Raw genomic sequence first — 15212 nt, 5'->3', positions numbered from 1 at the left:
TGTAACCTGTACTAATAAATATAGCACTAGTCCTGCATGCAACAAAAATGACAGAAGTAGACATTTAACATTTCTAGGAATGTAACTGAGTGAAAAATAATTTTTAAAAATATTTATAAATATCCTCTGAGTCAATATTTTTTGAAAGATAATGAGAATAAAATGATGTAATAAGTAGTACTTTTTCACAAAATTAGTAAAGGGCAAGGTGAGTGGCTCAGGGTACATTGTATTTGACGATGTTTCTCTAGTTTAGCCAGTGGTTTTTCTCATCTCCAATTTATAGCACAGGCCTAGGCATATAGTAGGGTCTCAGTTAATATTTATTGAATCGCAATATCAAAAATGAGATCAGCAGCAAGATGATAAGGCAGAATAAAAGTTGCCGAGAGCCTAAAATGATTATTCAGTTCTGTTGCAGAGTTTTAACCTGCCCAAAAGATGGAAAGAGAAGAACATAAGCATAATTTCTGAATGCATCACAGCAAAGATGCATGTACTCATAAAGCATAAAATTAAAAATATGATACATTCACTACATGGAAATATGATATACAGTTGTTCTTCAGTATCCACAGGATATTGGCTCGAGGACCCCTGTGGATACCAACATCCTTGAATGCTCAAGTCCCTTAGAAAAAATGGCATAGTATTTGCATACAACCTATCCCATTCTCCTGTATACTCTAAATCATCTCTGCGTTACTTATAATACCTAATACAGTGTAAATGCTGTGTAAACAGTGTTATAGTATATTGGTTTTTTATTTGCATTATTTTTGTATTGTTGTATCGTTATTTTATTGTTTTTTCCCCAAATAGTTTTGATCCGCAGATGTAGAACCCACAGATAGGAAGAATCAACTGTATCTTGCACTCAAAACAGATGAGTAACTTAGAAATTAATGTGTAATACATACAGCTAACATTATAGCTACGTAAGGAATTCCTTTCATTGAAAAGAAAGTCTTACAAATCAATGAGTCAACAACTCAATGGAAAAATGGCCAAAAGACATGAATAGAAGTTCACAGAAAAGAATGAAAATGATTGATAAATAATGAAAAGATGTTCTAAGACACTCTTAATTAAATAAATCCATAATAAAAGAATCATACTTTTATCTATCTACCAGATTAGCAAATGTTAAAATATTAAAATGTTAGTGGTCATCAACGTGTAGGGTTACAGGTTCACCCATACACTGTTAATAGATGTATAAACTGGTCAAAACTTTTTGATCTATAGCACAGTATTATTTTTGTAAACATACACATAAAATATTATATATTTGCCAAACATATGAAACATATGTACTCATCTAAAACCAAACACATTAGACTGGGTACATGTGAAGAAAGAGATACAGGTGCTCCCTAGCAAGCTAATATGCTGGTGTCTCTTCAAACTGATACATTGGCATATTTATCTAATATTTAATCAGAAGAAAGAAAGCAGAAAAACCCAGGGAGACTACTGTTAGTAGAGGTCAGCCTCATCTTTTCTCTCTGATTCAAGAAATTCATACTCAACTCAGTCAAACAGAAGTCCTGCGTTTACCTCTTGGTGCTGGAGAGCCTTGGTGAGCCATTTAGATCCTCCGTATTTTGTCAAGCACAGTCCTCAGTGTTCTCATCTCATCTTAGGTAGCTTATCAAATAATGTTTCCCACCACTTATTTCTAGCAGTTCTGGTAAAGAGAATGGCCTTCACATTGTATTTTGAATAATGTTTTGGCCTCCAGTAATGGTTAGGAACACACTATAAACATAAAACAACTGTCCACTTAACTCCTTATTCAGTCATGAAGCAATTCTTGTCCCAGTCATTCTCCAAAGCTGCATACTGTGAATTTATACTATTGTATAGTGACACAAGCCCTTCTGCTGAAAAAATAAGTAAATAATTACTTTGGACTGAAAGGAAAACACTAAACATTTATTTTAAACCTAATTCATTTGAACTGGCCTTGAATTTAAAAGCCTACATATGCCCCGCGTATGTAGAATAATCATTCATTCCACTGTGTTCTTGCTCTTGGATAAAACAGACAACTCAGAGAAAAAAAACTGGCTTATAAATGCACTTCACAAAAACTTACAGAAAAGTAGCCATTAAACCTGTAAAAAGGCCGGGTGCAGTGACTGATGCCTGTAATCCCAGCACTTTGAGAGGCCGAGGCGGGTGGATCACGAGGTCAGGAGTCCGAGACCAGGCTGACCAAATAGTGAAACTCCGTCTCCACTAAAAATACAAAAAATTAGCCGGGCGTGGTGGCGAGCGCCTTTAATCCTAGCTACTCGGGAGGCTGAGGCAGGAGAATCGCTTGAACCCGGGAGGTGGAGGTTGGAGCGAACCCAGATTGTGCCACTGCCCTCCAGCCCGGGTGACAGTGCGAGACTCCATCTCAGGGGAAAAAGAAAAAAGAAAAAAACCTGTAAAAAGCGGCTCAACTTTAATATTCACTAGGAAATGACTAAAATCAAATATTTTACTTGGTAATGCCAAGTAAAAATACAGGAGAGGATGTAGTGAAACTGGAGCTTACATCTACTACCGGGGAAGTATAAATTGATATAATGGCTTTGAACAGTTTTTGTACTTTCTACTAAAATGAACATACACATATCCTACAATCCAGAAATCCCACTCCATGGTAGATAATCAACAAAAATGCATACATGTGTGTACTAAAGGATTTTTTTTTTTTTTTTTTTTTTTTTTTTTTTTAGACAGGGTCTCACTCTGTTGCCCAGGCTAGAGTACAGTAGCAGGATCTCTGCTCACTGCAACCTCTGCCTCCTGGGCTCAAGCAATCCTTCCACCTCAGTCTCCTGAGGAGCTGGGACTATAGGTGCGTGCCACCACACCCAGCTAATTTTTTGTGTAGAGATGGGGTTTTGCCATGTTGTCCAGGCTGGTCTTGAACTCCTGGACTCAGGAAATCCACCTGCCTTGGTCTGCCAAAGTGCTGGGATTTACAGGCATGAGCCACCGCACCTGGACATGAATTTTTAATGTGTATATATACATATATATATGTTTTTTGCATTGGTAAAAAAACAAAGATACTGTTTAGCAATTTCCTTGTATAATGCAATCATGGAAGACAAATCAGAGGTATTATTTTCCCTTGGGTCTTTGCAGCCTGTGTTTTTTTCTTTTTCATATTGATGCGAAAGCAGCCAAGTATTATTTGACAACATCAATCCCTTATTAAGATGTTATTTCTAGTTTATAATTGACTATGGCATTTGCATGCATTTCATCATGTCTCCTTTTATTCAGATGATAACTTCTAACATACTTTTCTCTTAATATAGGAAAAATAATTCAGTAGTCATATTTTCTGTTGCCCGTAAAAAATTGATGCTTTAATTTAGTTAACATGACAAACTCCATATTATTTAGAGAGATTTTTAGTGTTATTACAATAAAAATGACACCTTTACTAAAAATGTCTCATTATAAATTGTTTTCCGTTATTTCTGTGCTGATTGCAAACAATACTGAATTAAAATATCCCTGCAAGTCTACTATGACTCAACCTAAGCTTTTAATAATTCATGAAGTAAAACTAATGTTGATGTTATCCAAATCATTCTGGCTAATGCCAACTTCTAGGTAAACAGTAAACAAGAATGCACAAATTTGAGTTTTCCTAATTATCTGACATTGTCATTAGCTTGTGATCCTTAGATGGAATATATTTTGTCAGATCTCACCTCCCAGGGAACTGACGAGCTTTAACTGGAATAGTAGTGAGAATGATAGAGCAGGACCCTTAACTCCTTAGAAAGGTCAAAGGAAGAGGTGAATGTGGGCAGGGTTTCACTGGAGTATTGACATACCAAAGATGCTATGTAGGTGAAAATCTCTCCTGATGCATTCCCTTTCCAATGAACCTCAGCCTGGATTCTTCAATAACACAATACCTTCAGAGAAACAATGTTGTTCCACATTTTAGAGTTTTGGCATCCGTAATGGAGTTTATGGCAGAGTTCAGAGGATACAATGAAACAAGAAAGGGAGGCAACTGAACTTGTTTGATTATCTCCATTATTTTGAAGGGGCCAGGTGCTTGGGGAACGTGGTTGTACTGAAAGGTGATGCCAAGACTCTCTTGTATAATCTTCCTCTCTAGCTTGAGGCTGCACCCTCTGCTGTGGGAAGGAGTCCTCAAGGTATTGATATCATTCCTATCATTTATTTTAGATACAGATAGCATTAGAGTTATCAGTAAAGTTGGGGAACTCATGGAATATTACAAGTAGAAATTGTAATTGCTGTAGAATGTATAGTGTTATGAATGGCTGTTGTATTTTTCAGCATACAAATTCAGATGGGTGAAAGGCAGTGACATCACTATTTATGGTTTTTGTTTGTTTGTTTTTTGTTTTGAGACGGAGTCTCGCACAGTGTCTCCCAGGTTGGAGTGCAGTGGCATGATCTCCGCTCACTGCAACCTACGCCTTCCGGGTTCAAGCGATTCTCCTGCCTCAGCCTCCTGAGTGGCTGGGATTACAGGCGCCCGCCACCACGCCTCACTGATTTTTTGTATTTTAAGTAGAGATGGGGTTTTGCCATGTTGGCCAGGCTGGTCTTGAACTCCTGACCTCATGATCCGCCCTCCTCTGCCTTCCAAAGTGCTAGGATTACAGGCGTGAGCCTGGCCCTATTTATGTTTTTTAAAAGCACCATTGACCACGCATTTGTCCATGGACTTAACCTATGTCTCTATGAGCTGGTAAACAATAGACAGGTAAATACAGACTTGGCTTTATTTGAATAGCACCTTCAAAAACCAGAAGCCAGAAATCAAGTAGCCAGATTTGTCCATCAAAGCAGGAGATTCCCTTAACTAGTGATGCCTGAAGTTAGGATAAAGAGTCTTCCAAACATCAGGTGCCATTTTGGCCTGGATATCTAAAGCCACCATGATGGCTTTATATTAATGAAGGAAATAAGTCACAGGATAAGTATATCCATAGTCATTCAGAGGAAGAAAATGGCTTACATAACTCATATAGTATATTTAACCTAGAGACAAATATCACAGGTAAACATAGTACAAATCACTGTCCCTAGTCTGAGTCATATTTAGTGTCTTGAAATAGCCACAGTGGCTGGCTAAAATGGCACAGTGGCAAATCCTGACCATGGACTGCCCTATGCAAAATATCTAGTTCCCCACTTTACACAGAGTACACCACATGCGGCCTTGGAGTTTTCAGATGTGTACAGATTGTTGCATATGGGTATTTGATGCTCATGCTGGCCTCACTCACTGATATCAAATGAAAATTAACACAATTAAAATGTCAGAGAAGAGATATTGTCATGTTGAGAGGTGAAGCCAGCTGGGCTTCCAGGTCAGGTAGGGACTTGGGAACTTTTCTGTCTAGCTAAATGATTGTAAACGCACCAATCATTGCTCTGTCTAGCTAAAGGTTTGTAAACGCACCAATCAGCACTCTGTTAAAACGGACCAATCAGCACTCTGTAAAATGGACCAATCAGCAGGATGTGGGTGGGGCCAAATAAGGGAATGAAAGCTGGCCACCTGAGCCAGCAGCAGCAACCCGCCTGGGTCCCCTTTCATGTTGTGAAAGCTTCCTTCTTTTGCAATAAATCTTGCTACTGTTCACTCTTTGGGTCCACACTAACTTATTAGCTGTAACACTCACCACAAAGGTCTGCAGCTTCACTCCTGAAGCCAGTGAGACCATGAACCCACTGGGAGGAACAAACAACTCCGGACGTGCCACCTTTAGAGGTGTAACCCTCACTGTGAAGGTCTGCGGCTTCACTCCTGAAGTCAACAAGACCACGAACCCACTGGAAGGAAAAAACTCCAGACATATCTGAAGGAACAAACTCCAGACACGCCATCTTTAAGAACTCACCACGAGGGTCCGCAGCTTCACTCTTGAAGTCAGTGAGACCAAGAACCCACTGGAAGGAACCAATTCCAGACACAATGTTTGGGTCTTATCTATTACTCCCTGGTAAATTGGCTGCTGGGGCTGGAACCCAGAGCAAGCCTTCCCCCAGATGTTCTGTTCTTCACTGAAGCTGCTCATTTTTCCTATCTTTTTCTTCATTCATATCCCACCCTCATTATACTAGATTTTGTTGAGGAAAAGAGTCTAACTCTTTAAAATATTTGAAGAGATTTATTCTGAGTCAAATATGAGTAACCATGGCCTGTGACACAGCCCTCAGGAGGTCCTGAGAACATGTGCCCAAGGTGGTCCCGGCATAGCTTGACTGTGTACATTTTTAGAGAGACATGAGACATCAATCAAATACATTTAAGGAATACGTTGATTTGGTCCAGAAAGGCAGAACAACTCAAAGTGGGGTGGCTTCCAGGCTATAGGTGAATTTAAACATTTTCTAGTTGACAATTGGTTGAGTTTGTCTAAAGACCTGGGATTGATAGAAAGGGAATGTTCAGGTTAAGATAAAGATGGTGGAGACCAAAGTTCTTCTGAAGTGGCTGCCCTTAGAAACAATATATGACAAATGTTTCCTATTCAGATCTTGGTTAATCTCTTTAGGATTGGGAGGGTCTGGAAGAAAAAGATCTAGCTATGTTAATAGAGATTCTTTACAGATGCAAATTTTCCCCCACAAAGAACAGCTTTGCAGGGCCATTTCAAAATATGGCAAAGAAACATGTTTTGGGGTAAAATATTTTGATTGTCTTCTTTGTCTCGTAATGTTACACCAGAGTCAGGGTGGAAAGTAAATCATGGTATATAGGGTAAAATAAAACCCATCTGAGGGCATGACGCCCCAGACCCCTTAGATAAGAATTTGGGCAAGATTTAAAAAAAATTAAAAATCAAGAGTTTAATCCTTAGCTTCCAGTTCAATTCCACCCTTCATCATGATCAAGGACACAACAACAATCAGAAGTTCACTCAGCTGGCAAAGGCTGCTTGCCTCCTTAGAAGGTAGCGGGAGGAGGAGGACTGCAAATCTTGTAATTTAATAATATTTACTTTATTGCTGTCATAATGATTATACATGCTGTATTAGTTTCCCAGGAATATGCTAACAAACTTGGTAGTCTAAAACAACAGAAATTTATTCTATCACAGTTCTGGAGGCCAGAAGTTCAAAATCCTGGCGTCTTCAGGAACACATTTCCTACAAAGGCTCCAGGGAAAAGTTCTTCCTTGTTTCTTTCAGATTCTGGTGGTTCCAGGCATTCCTTGGTTTGCGGCATCTTAACTCCAATCTCTGACTCCTTTACGTCCTTTTTCACTGTGTCTTCTCTTATAAAGATACTTGTGATTGGATTTAGGCCCCACCTGGTTAATCCAGGATGATCTTAGCTCAAAACTGTTAATGTAATCACACTGAAAAAATCTTTTTTCTAAATGAGGACATACTTGGTTTTTGATAATTAGGACATGGACAGATCTTTTTAGAGGGCACAATTCAACCCATACACATGCTATTGTAAAACAAAAAAACAAAAAAAACAAAAAAACCCATAAAATAGAATACACACATATACACAAACCCCAAAAATACAACACTGCAGAGATCTAGGGGGTTCTCACTTTGTGAGAAATCATTGAACTATACACCCTTGACTTTAACTCTTTAGAGTGCCCTTATAAAAGGAGTCTGAAAGAGAGCTATCACTTCTTCCACCATCTGAAGTTACAGGGAGAAGACAGGGGTCTACAAACCAGGAAGTGGGCCCTCAGCAGATACTGAATTTGCCAGCACCTAGACTTGGATGTTCCAGCCTCCAGAACTGTGAGAAATCAATTTCTGTTGTTTATAAGTCAACCAGTTTATAATATTCTGTTGTAGCAGTCAAAATGAACTCAGACAGGTAAACAATTGGGAAAATAAAACCCGCAAAGGAGCCTGAGAGGAAGAGGACAAGGGAGGAGGGGAGAAAGAAAAGATTGGAGAAAGAAATCCAGGAAAAAGAGCCGGGCACGGTGGCTCACGCCTGTAATCCCAGCACTTTGGGAGGCCGAGGCGGGTGGATCATCTGAGGTCAGGAGTTTGAGGCCAGCCTGACCAACACGGAGAAATGCCATCTTTACTAAAAATACAAAATTAGCTGGGCATGATGGCGCATGCCTGTAATCCCAGTTACTCAGGAGGCTGAGGCAGGAGAATCATTTGAACCTGAAAGGCAGAGGTTGTGGTGAGCCGCGATTGCACCATTACACTCCAGCCTGGGCAACAAGAGTAAAACTCCCTTTCAAAAAAGAAAGAAAGAAAGAAAGAAATCCAGGAAAAAGAGAAGAAGGTGTCAGTATTGTCAAAGCTGCTGGGTAATCAAGAAAGATAAAAACCCCAGAAATATTCGTGGATTCAGCAAAGTAACAGAAAAAGCTAGTACAGGAAACACTCTTTCTTTAAAATGTTTGGCAGTAATGGCAATGGAAAGCCAGTAAGTACAGCGGGATCTGGGGTTGCAGAAAGATTTTTTTTTTAAAGAATGCAAAAGCCTTGAAAATATTTATATGCTGCAGGGAAATAACTAGCACAAATGTAAAGTTTCAGAACGCAGCTGAAAGTGTTAAATAGGAGGGCAGGGGTAGATAGATCTAGGCACTGGAGCAAGATAAGCCTCAGGCAGATGGCTCTTCACTTCCAGTGTCACTGGAGAAAAGAAGGGTGCCCCAAAGTTTGGGGAGGTATGATTATCTGCTGAGTGAGAAAGGACATGCTATATTTGAACATGTGAGGCAAATAAGAAAGGTTTAAGTAATAACCACTATGGAGAGAAGGATATTTCAAAAGAAAAAAGTGGAGGCAAGGTGGGGTGGCAGGTGATGTTGAGAGCCCAGATGTGTTTTATAACCATACCTTTGTAAAAGTTTCAATTACTATGGGTGGATAATTAAGTTATTTCCAGCAGCATTCCAGGCCCATGAGGAAGGCAGAGACATATTGCCTCTTTGGTCAGATTTTCAATTGTCCTTATTTTCTCTTTTTCAAATTTTCTACCACAAAATTTATCATAAAATCTCATACTCCAGGAATTGAAATTCTATGTTGCTGAAATTTACACATAAGAAAATAGAAGAATTTTGAGTAAGGGAATAACATGGTTGGGAAAGAATCGTTAATTCAAACCCCCTTCTCACATCCTCTCCATCTATCTTAGAAGTTATGTTCTCAGTGCAAGGAAAGATTTTGTTCACAAATAAGCTAAGTCACCTAAAAAGCAATGTGGGATTTTACATATTTCATTGAATATTTTAGACTGTTAGGTCATCCAGCTCTTTGGCCAACATTTTCTCTACTTTTTGACAGCCCATCTCCTACAAAGAACTTAGAAGCCAGTGTTCCCATCTGTCCTTGCAGTTAGTGGTGAGGGTTGGGTGGGGGGCACAAGCATGGGGCCTAAATACCACCTGTCAAATGCAAGCATATCAGGCTTAAATTTGGAGCCAGGGACACTGGCGCAATGGGATCTACTTTGGTGAGGACGGTGGTGGATGCACCCAGTTTATGGAGGTGCCCATGGCTGAGGCTCTGGCAGTCTTGTCCAGGGCTCATCCTCAGAAGTACCAGTCTATGGTGGCATTGCCCAACAATGGCTGCAGGTCTGTCTTTGCTGGCAGTTAATCAACGGTTAAGTTAGAACATTGTTCTTGACTGTGCAGGCTTTGAGCCTGGCTCTCTGGCCCCCGAGCAGATTCAGAGGGCTCCCTAACATCTTTTTAAGATTCCTTTCTGCTTAATTAACCAGAATTGATTTCATTTGTTGGCAGCTAGGATCCCTGACATATACACACAGAATAGAGTGTTGGATTTGAGGGTTTCATGGAAAAAAAAAAAAGATCTTTCCTTATAGTCACTTCTAATTCTGATCTCAATGAAGGCTGTGGTTCTAGGACATTAGTGGATAAAACAGAAAGTTCCACCATCTCAGAAGAGTCCCCCAAGTGGCTTTCACAAATAATTTTGGAAACATCAAAAATTTAAGAAAAGGCCAACAACATTTTCTCCCTTCTATATATCAAATGATTTGTTCTCAGAGATCCTTAGGATGGAAAAAGAGAAATCGGGGCCCTTTTAAGTCACTTAGAGTAATGTGTATAGAAAAAGCACACCAGAAAAAAAGCAAATTTAAATTTTAGTGTTCCTATGTATCAATTAAATAATTTGTAGTGTGTTTAGGGTTAAAATTATGAAGAAAAATAATATGTGGTGAGATACATGATGACAATGATTAAAGACATATTGTATTTATTTTGCATGTTTTTAAAAATAGGTAGGATATAGTCATGTGTTTATAGTTCTCCAGAGTCCAGTACAGTGCTGGCAAGAAGGCAGTCTCCAAATACTGTGCGTATGTACTGATATATTCAATCTTTGTACAAATGCATATTTAATTTCCATGACATAAATATCAGGTTGTAAAGCGAATCCATATACATAACACTGTCTGTGTTTATGCTGAAGCTTCACCAGTCACATGGTGTTCAGTTTGGTAAGGAGTCTTAATGTTCAGCCTGGACTGGAATGTATGCAAACACAGCTGCCAAAGTGGAGACTTGCATTTCCATGCGCTAGCACAATGTGTTGCCAAATACCTTTGCTTAATCTTTGTTTAGTTCTCTTCTTTGATGTTGTAGCAGTGCAATTTTTCTACTTTATTTGGAATGGAATTATTTGTGACGTGAAAACATAATGGACACAATCCTAACCTAAACTGAACCCCTCAAAGGCATTCTGTTGTTCCTTGTGAAGTCTTGCATGTGACACAGGAGATAATCAGTTAGTATATGCTAATTGTTTGCAAGTCAGCAAATCTTACCCTTCAGATAACTGGATATTTTGATGTAAAAACTCAGTGAGATCTATTGATGCCTCGTGATCTTTTTCCTTTGAAGTAAAAAAAACTGTAACAAATTCAATCAAAATTCAGTTCTCCTAAACATGACATGAATAATAACCTACATATATATCCTGAAGAGCTAGAGTATTGCAAAAATTTTTTTAACCTGTAGACATGTGCAAGATTTAAAATTCCTTGTACATGGGCAGGTGTGCAAGTCTTTTTAAAGAAACATGGTTTACTGGTAGAAGCCATTTAGTTTTGAGAGACTGCTTTTGCTTTTCTTCTCCCCAGTTCAGTGATTTTTGGTGTATTCACAGAATTGTGGAAGTATCATCAAAATCAGTCTTAGAATATTTTTAGTACACTAAAAGAAAATTCACACCCATTAGCAGTCACTTCCCATTTTTTCTTAACTCTCCTCCTTCCCAGCCCTAGGCAACCATTCATAGATTTTCTGTCTCTATGGATTTGCCTATACCAGGCATCCATATATATATATATATATATATATATATATATATATATATATATATATATATATATATGTATATATGGAATCATACAATATTTATATGGAGTCATACATACATACGATATAGAATCATACAACATTTGATCCTTTGTGACTTTCTTTCACTTAGCATAATGTTTCCAAGCATCACCCATGTTATAGCATGCATCAGTATTTCAGTTCTTTTTATTGCCAAATAATATTACTTTGTACAGATACACCGCATTTTGTTTATTCATTCATCAGCTGATGAACATTTGGATTGTTTCCACTTTTGGGTTATTATGAATAATGGTACTATGAACATTTATATACAAATTTTTGTGTGGACATATGTGATATGGTTTGGCTCCATGTCCCCACTCAAATCACATGTGCAATTGTAATCCTCAATGTTGGAAGTAGGGTGGTTGATTCACGGGGGTGGAGTTCTCATGAATAGTTTAGCACCATCCCCTCGGTGCCTTTCTCGTGATGGTGAGTGAGTTCTCACAAGATCTGGTTGTTTAAAAGGGTATAGCACCTTCCCCCTCTCTCTTCCTCCTGCTTCAGCTATGTAAAGTGCTGGCTTTCCCTTTGCCTTCCACCAGGATTGCAAGTTTCCTGAGGCCTCCCCAAAAGCAAAAGTCACTATTCTTCCCATACAGCCTGCAGAACCGTGAGCCAATTAAACTTCTTTTTTTATAAATTGTCCAGTCTCACCTATTTATTTATAGCAGTGTGAAAATGGACTAACACAATATGTTTTTTATTTCTCTTGGGTATGTACATAGGAATGGAATTACTGGCTTATATGGCAAATCTATGTTTAACCTTTTGAGGAACCATCAGAAAATTTTTCAAAGTGACTGTACCATTTTATTTTCCCATTAGCTTTGCTTATAATTTTTTAGCCATCAAAATAATTTTATTTTCTTGGAATTCATAGAAAGTTTGAATTTATATATTTAATAATACTCCTTAATATCTGAGTAAAATCTAAACAAAGAAAATTTTTTAACTGTTTAGAAATTATAGTTTAGAATCCAAAATATTAAATGATCATTGATTTTTTTTTTTTTTTTTTTTAAGATGGAGTCTTGCTGTGTCATCCAGGCTGGAGTGCAGTGGCATAATCTTGGCTCACTGCAACCTCCTCCTGCTGGGTTCAAGCAATTCTCCTGCTTCAGCCTCCCGAGTAGCTGGGATTACAGACACCCTTCACCACACCCGGATAACATTTTTGTATTTTTTGTAGAGACAGAGTTTCACCATGTTGGTCAGCCTGGTTTCAAACTTCTGACCTCAAGTGATCCACCCACCTGGTCTCCCAAAATGCTAGGATTACAGGTGTGAGACACCACAATAATTGATTTTTTAAAGCCCGATTTTAATATCCATTTCTCCAGCCAGGCGCAGTGGCTCACGCTTATAATTTCAGCACTTTGGGAGGCCAAAATGAAGGATTTCTTGAGGCTAGGAGTTCAAGACTAGCCTGGGGAATATGGCAAGACCCCATCTCTTAAAAAAAAATCATTTATTTAAATAGGAATTTTGCTTTATTACATATAATGCGATTTTGTAAGATTACAAGTTGTACATGAAGTTCAAAAGATCCAATTGTAGCCTGTCTTTCATTCCTGTGTTATGAATTAATTCAATGCGCTCTTATAACCTCTTAATAAATGGGAAGTCTATTTAGTAACAGAAAGCAGAAAATATTAACCATGCTCATCATTTATAATTTCCATTTTTAATAAAATATACAAAATTCTTAATCTTTTCCAGATGTTTACCACTTATATATGCAAATAAATAAAACTAAGAATTAATTATATTTTTTCTCTTAGATTTAAAATACATTTTAAACTGGTCTTCTGATACTAATAGTTTAGCAACCATTATTATGGTCAGATTTTGATACACACACACTCACATACACACACAAACACACAGATCTGTAGTCATCCCAAGATCTTTTGGTGGATCATTTGTACTTTCCCTATACCTCTGCTTTAGAATAAAATAAGCTTATTTCCAGTATGAGACAAAAACAGTAGGATTGATTTCTGTTTTTTAGTCTAGAACATAAACTATTGTCTATATAGCAGAATTTCAAATTAAACACTACTTATCTTTGTAATCATTCAACACACAAATTACACACATAAATTTCTAATATTTCAGATATTTCCTGAAACATGCCCTCGTCTTATTGTACTTAGTACCAGGACACCTTAGAGAAAAGTTTAATTAATTGCAGAATTACTGAAATGTTTGAGAATCTGGCTTTCTACAACCTTTCTATCTAATGTCTTAAGATATGATTTATAACAGAAGTGATTTATCAGTCTCTCAGGCTCATTTAATCTTTGAAGTTTCTGAAGAATCACATTGACTCTGAATTTAAATGAGCCTCCAAACACACTTTGAATTTATGTCATAGAGAGTTGCTGTTCTAAAGAAAATACAAAGACTCATATAGGTTTAATATTTGGTGATCACATAAGGCATTAAGATAATCCAATGTTTGGCCAGCCATGTTGGCTCACGCCTGTAATCCTAGCACTTCGGGAGGCTGAGGCGGGCAGATTGTCTAAGCTCAGGAGTTCGAGACCAGCCTGGGCAACACGGTGAACCTCCGTCTCTACTAAAATACAAAAAAAAATTAGCCGGGCGTGGCAGTGCGTGCCTGTAGTCACAGCTACTCAGGAGGCTGAGACAAAACAATTGCTTGAACCCGGGAGGCGGAGGTTGCAGTGAGCTAAGATTGTGCCACTGCACTCCAGCCTGGGCCACAGAACCAAATTCTGTCTCAAAAAAAAAAAAAAAAGATAATCATATTTTCTACTACGAGGCGGTTACCTTTAAATAGAAGATAGCATGACAGTCCCCAACATCAGTTATTTCTCTTGTGAGTGTTAAACTTTAGACTTTATTTCATTCCCTAATTCTGAAACTACATCTGGATCCCTTAAAACTGTAAAATTCTTCTGGATTGAGTATGTCATAAATTTGCTGCCAATTCTCAATAGATTCCAGACTGTTAGTTATTAATCCTTTAACATTATATCTTTATGATAAATGAAGCATACTAAGGGATAATTGTGCTAAAAACAGGAAATGCACTTTCAAAACAAGAACATGTTGACCTTCCATATTTTTTTTTTTGCCTTCATCTGTCATAGTTGAAACTTTCTGAAAGAACCTTCTTCCTTCCTTGACTCATGCCTGCATTCCACATCCCAAAGCAAGTCAGTGTGTAATCAGGATAGAGCTTTTACCTGAAGTAAGCCAAGTTGCAGATCCAAAATTACTAGTTTGGTAATCTTCAGCAAGTAAATCTCTGAACTTCACTAAGCCTCAGTTTCCTCATTTATAAAATAAGGATAAATCACACAGATCTTGCTTTCCCTAGAGGACAATTTTGAGGATAATTGATAAATGTGAAAAACTACTTATTTTAAAATAACCCTGTAAACTAACTGCCTTGCATTCATTTAACATATGTTGGTTTTTAGAGAAATTCAAAATTTTTTTTCAAATATCAAATTTAGATCTCAGTTTGGTCATTAAATTACTTGCAGATAGCCAGCAATTTTATCTTTCTCTTCACTAGATCAGAAATTATGCTGCATCTTTACTCAATTTACCTGCTTTACACCAAAAATAATTCTCTAAGTCTAGAGTAATGCTTAAATCTTAATTGCTTATGACAAAAATGTTGTTTTAGTTAAGTTCTGTGATCTTCAGAAACCTAAAAAGTAAAAGTAATCATATATCAATAAAGTACTATTTTATCTAACAATTATTCGTATTATAGCTAGAGGAACTTCATTCCTTCTCCCCAAAACAACCCAGTGAGAAAAATGAGGCACAAAGATTCTA

At 37.7% G+C, this 15212-nt stretch overlaps 1 long non-coding RNA gene across 3 annotated transcripts in view; it reads right to left on the bottom strand.

Moving 5' to 3' along the window:
• The window catches only part of LOC106997524 (uncharacterized), a 77631-nt gene that overhangs the window by 39126 nt on the left and 23293 nt on the right, over nt 1-15212 (bottom strand). The window contains exon 1 of one of the 3 annotated variants that reach the window (XR_013415919.1): nt 1561-11359. The exons of the other annotated variants lie outside the window; for them this stretch is intronic. This is a non-coding gene — a long non-coding RNA (uncharacterized LOC106997524). Of the gene's footprint in view, nt 1-1560; nt 11360-15212 lie in introns of those variants that run through there. 3 annotated transcript variants of the gene reach the window in all.

Source organism: Macaca mulatta, chromosome 3 (genome assembly GCF_049350105.2).
Source record: "Macaca mulatta isolate MMU2019108-1 chromosome 3, T2T-MMU8v2.0, whole genome shotgun sequence".
Taxonomy (NCBI): domain Eukaryota; kingdom Metazoa; phylum Chordata; class Mammalia; order Primates; family Cercopithecidae; genus Macaca; species Macaca mulatta.
This window is presented reverse-complemented; position numbering and strand designations above follow the sequence as displayed.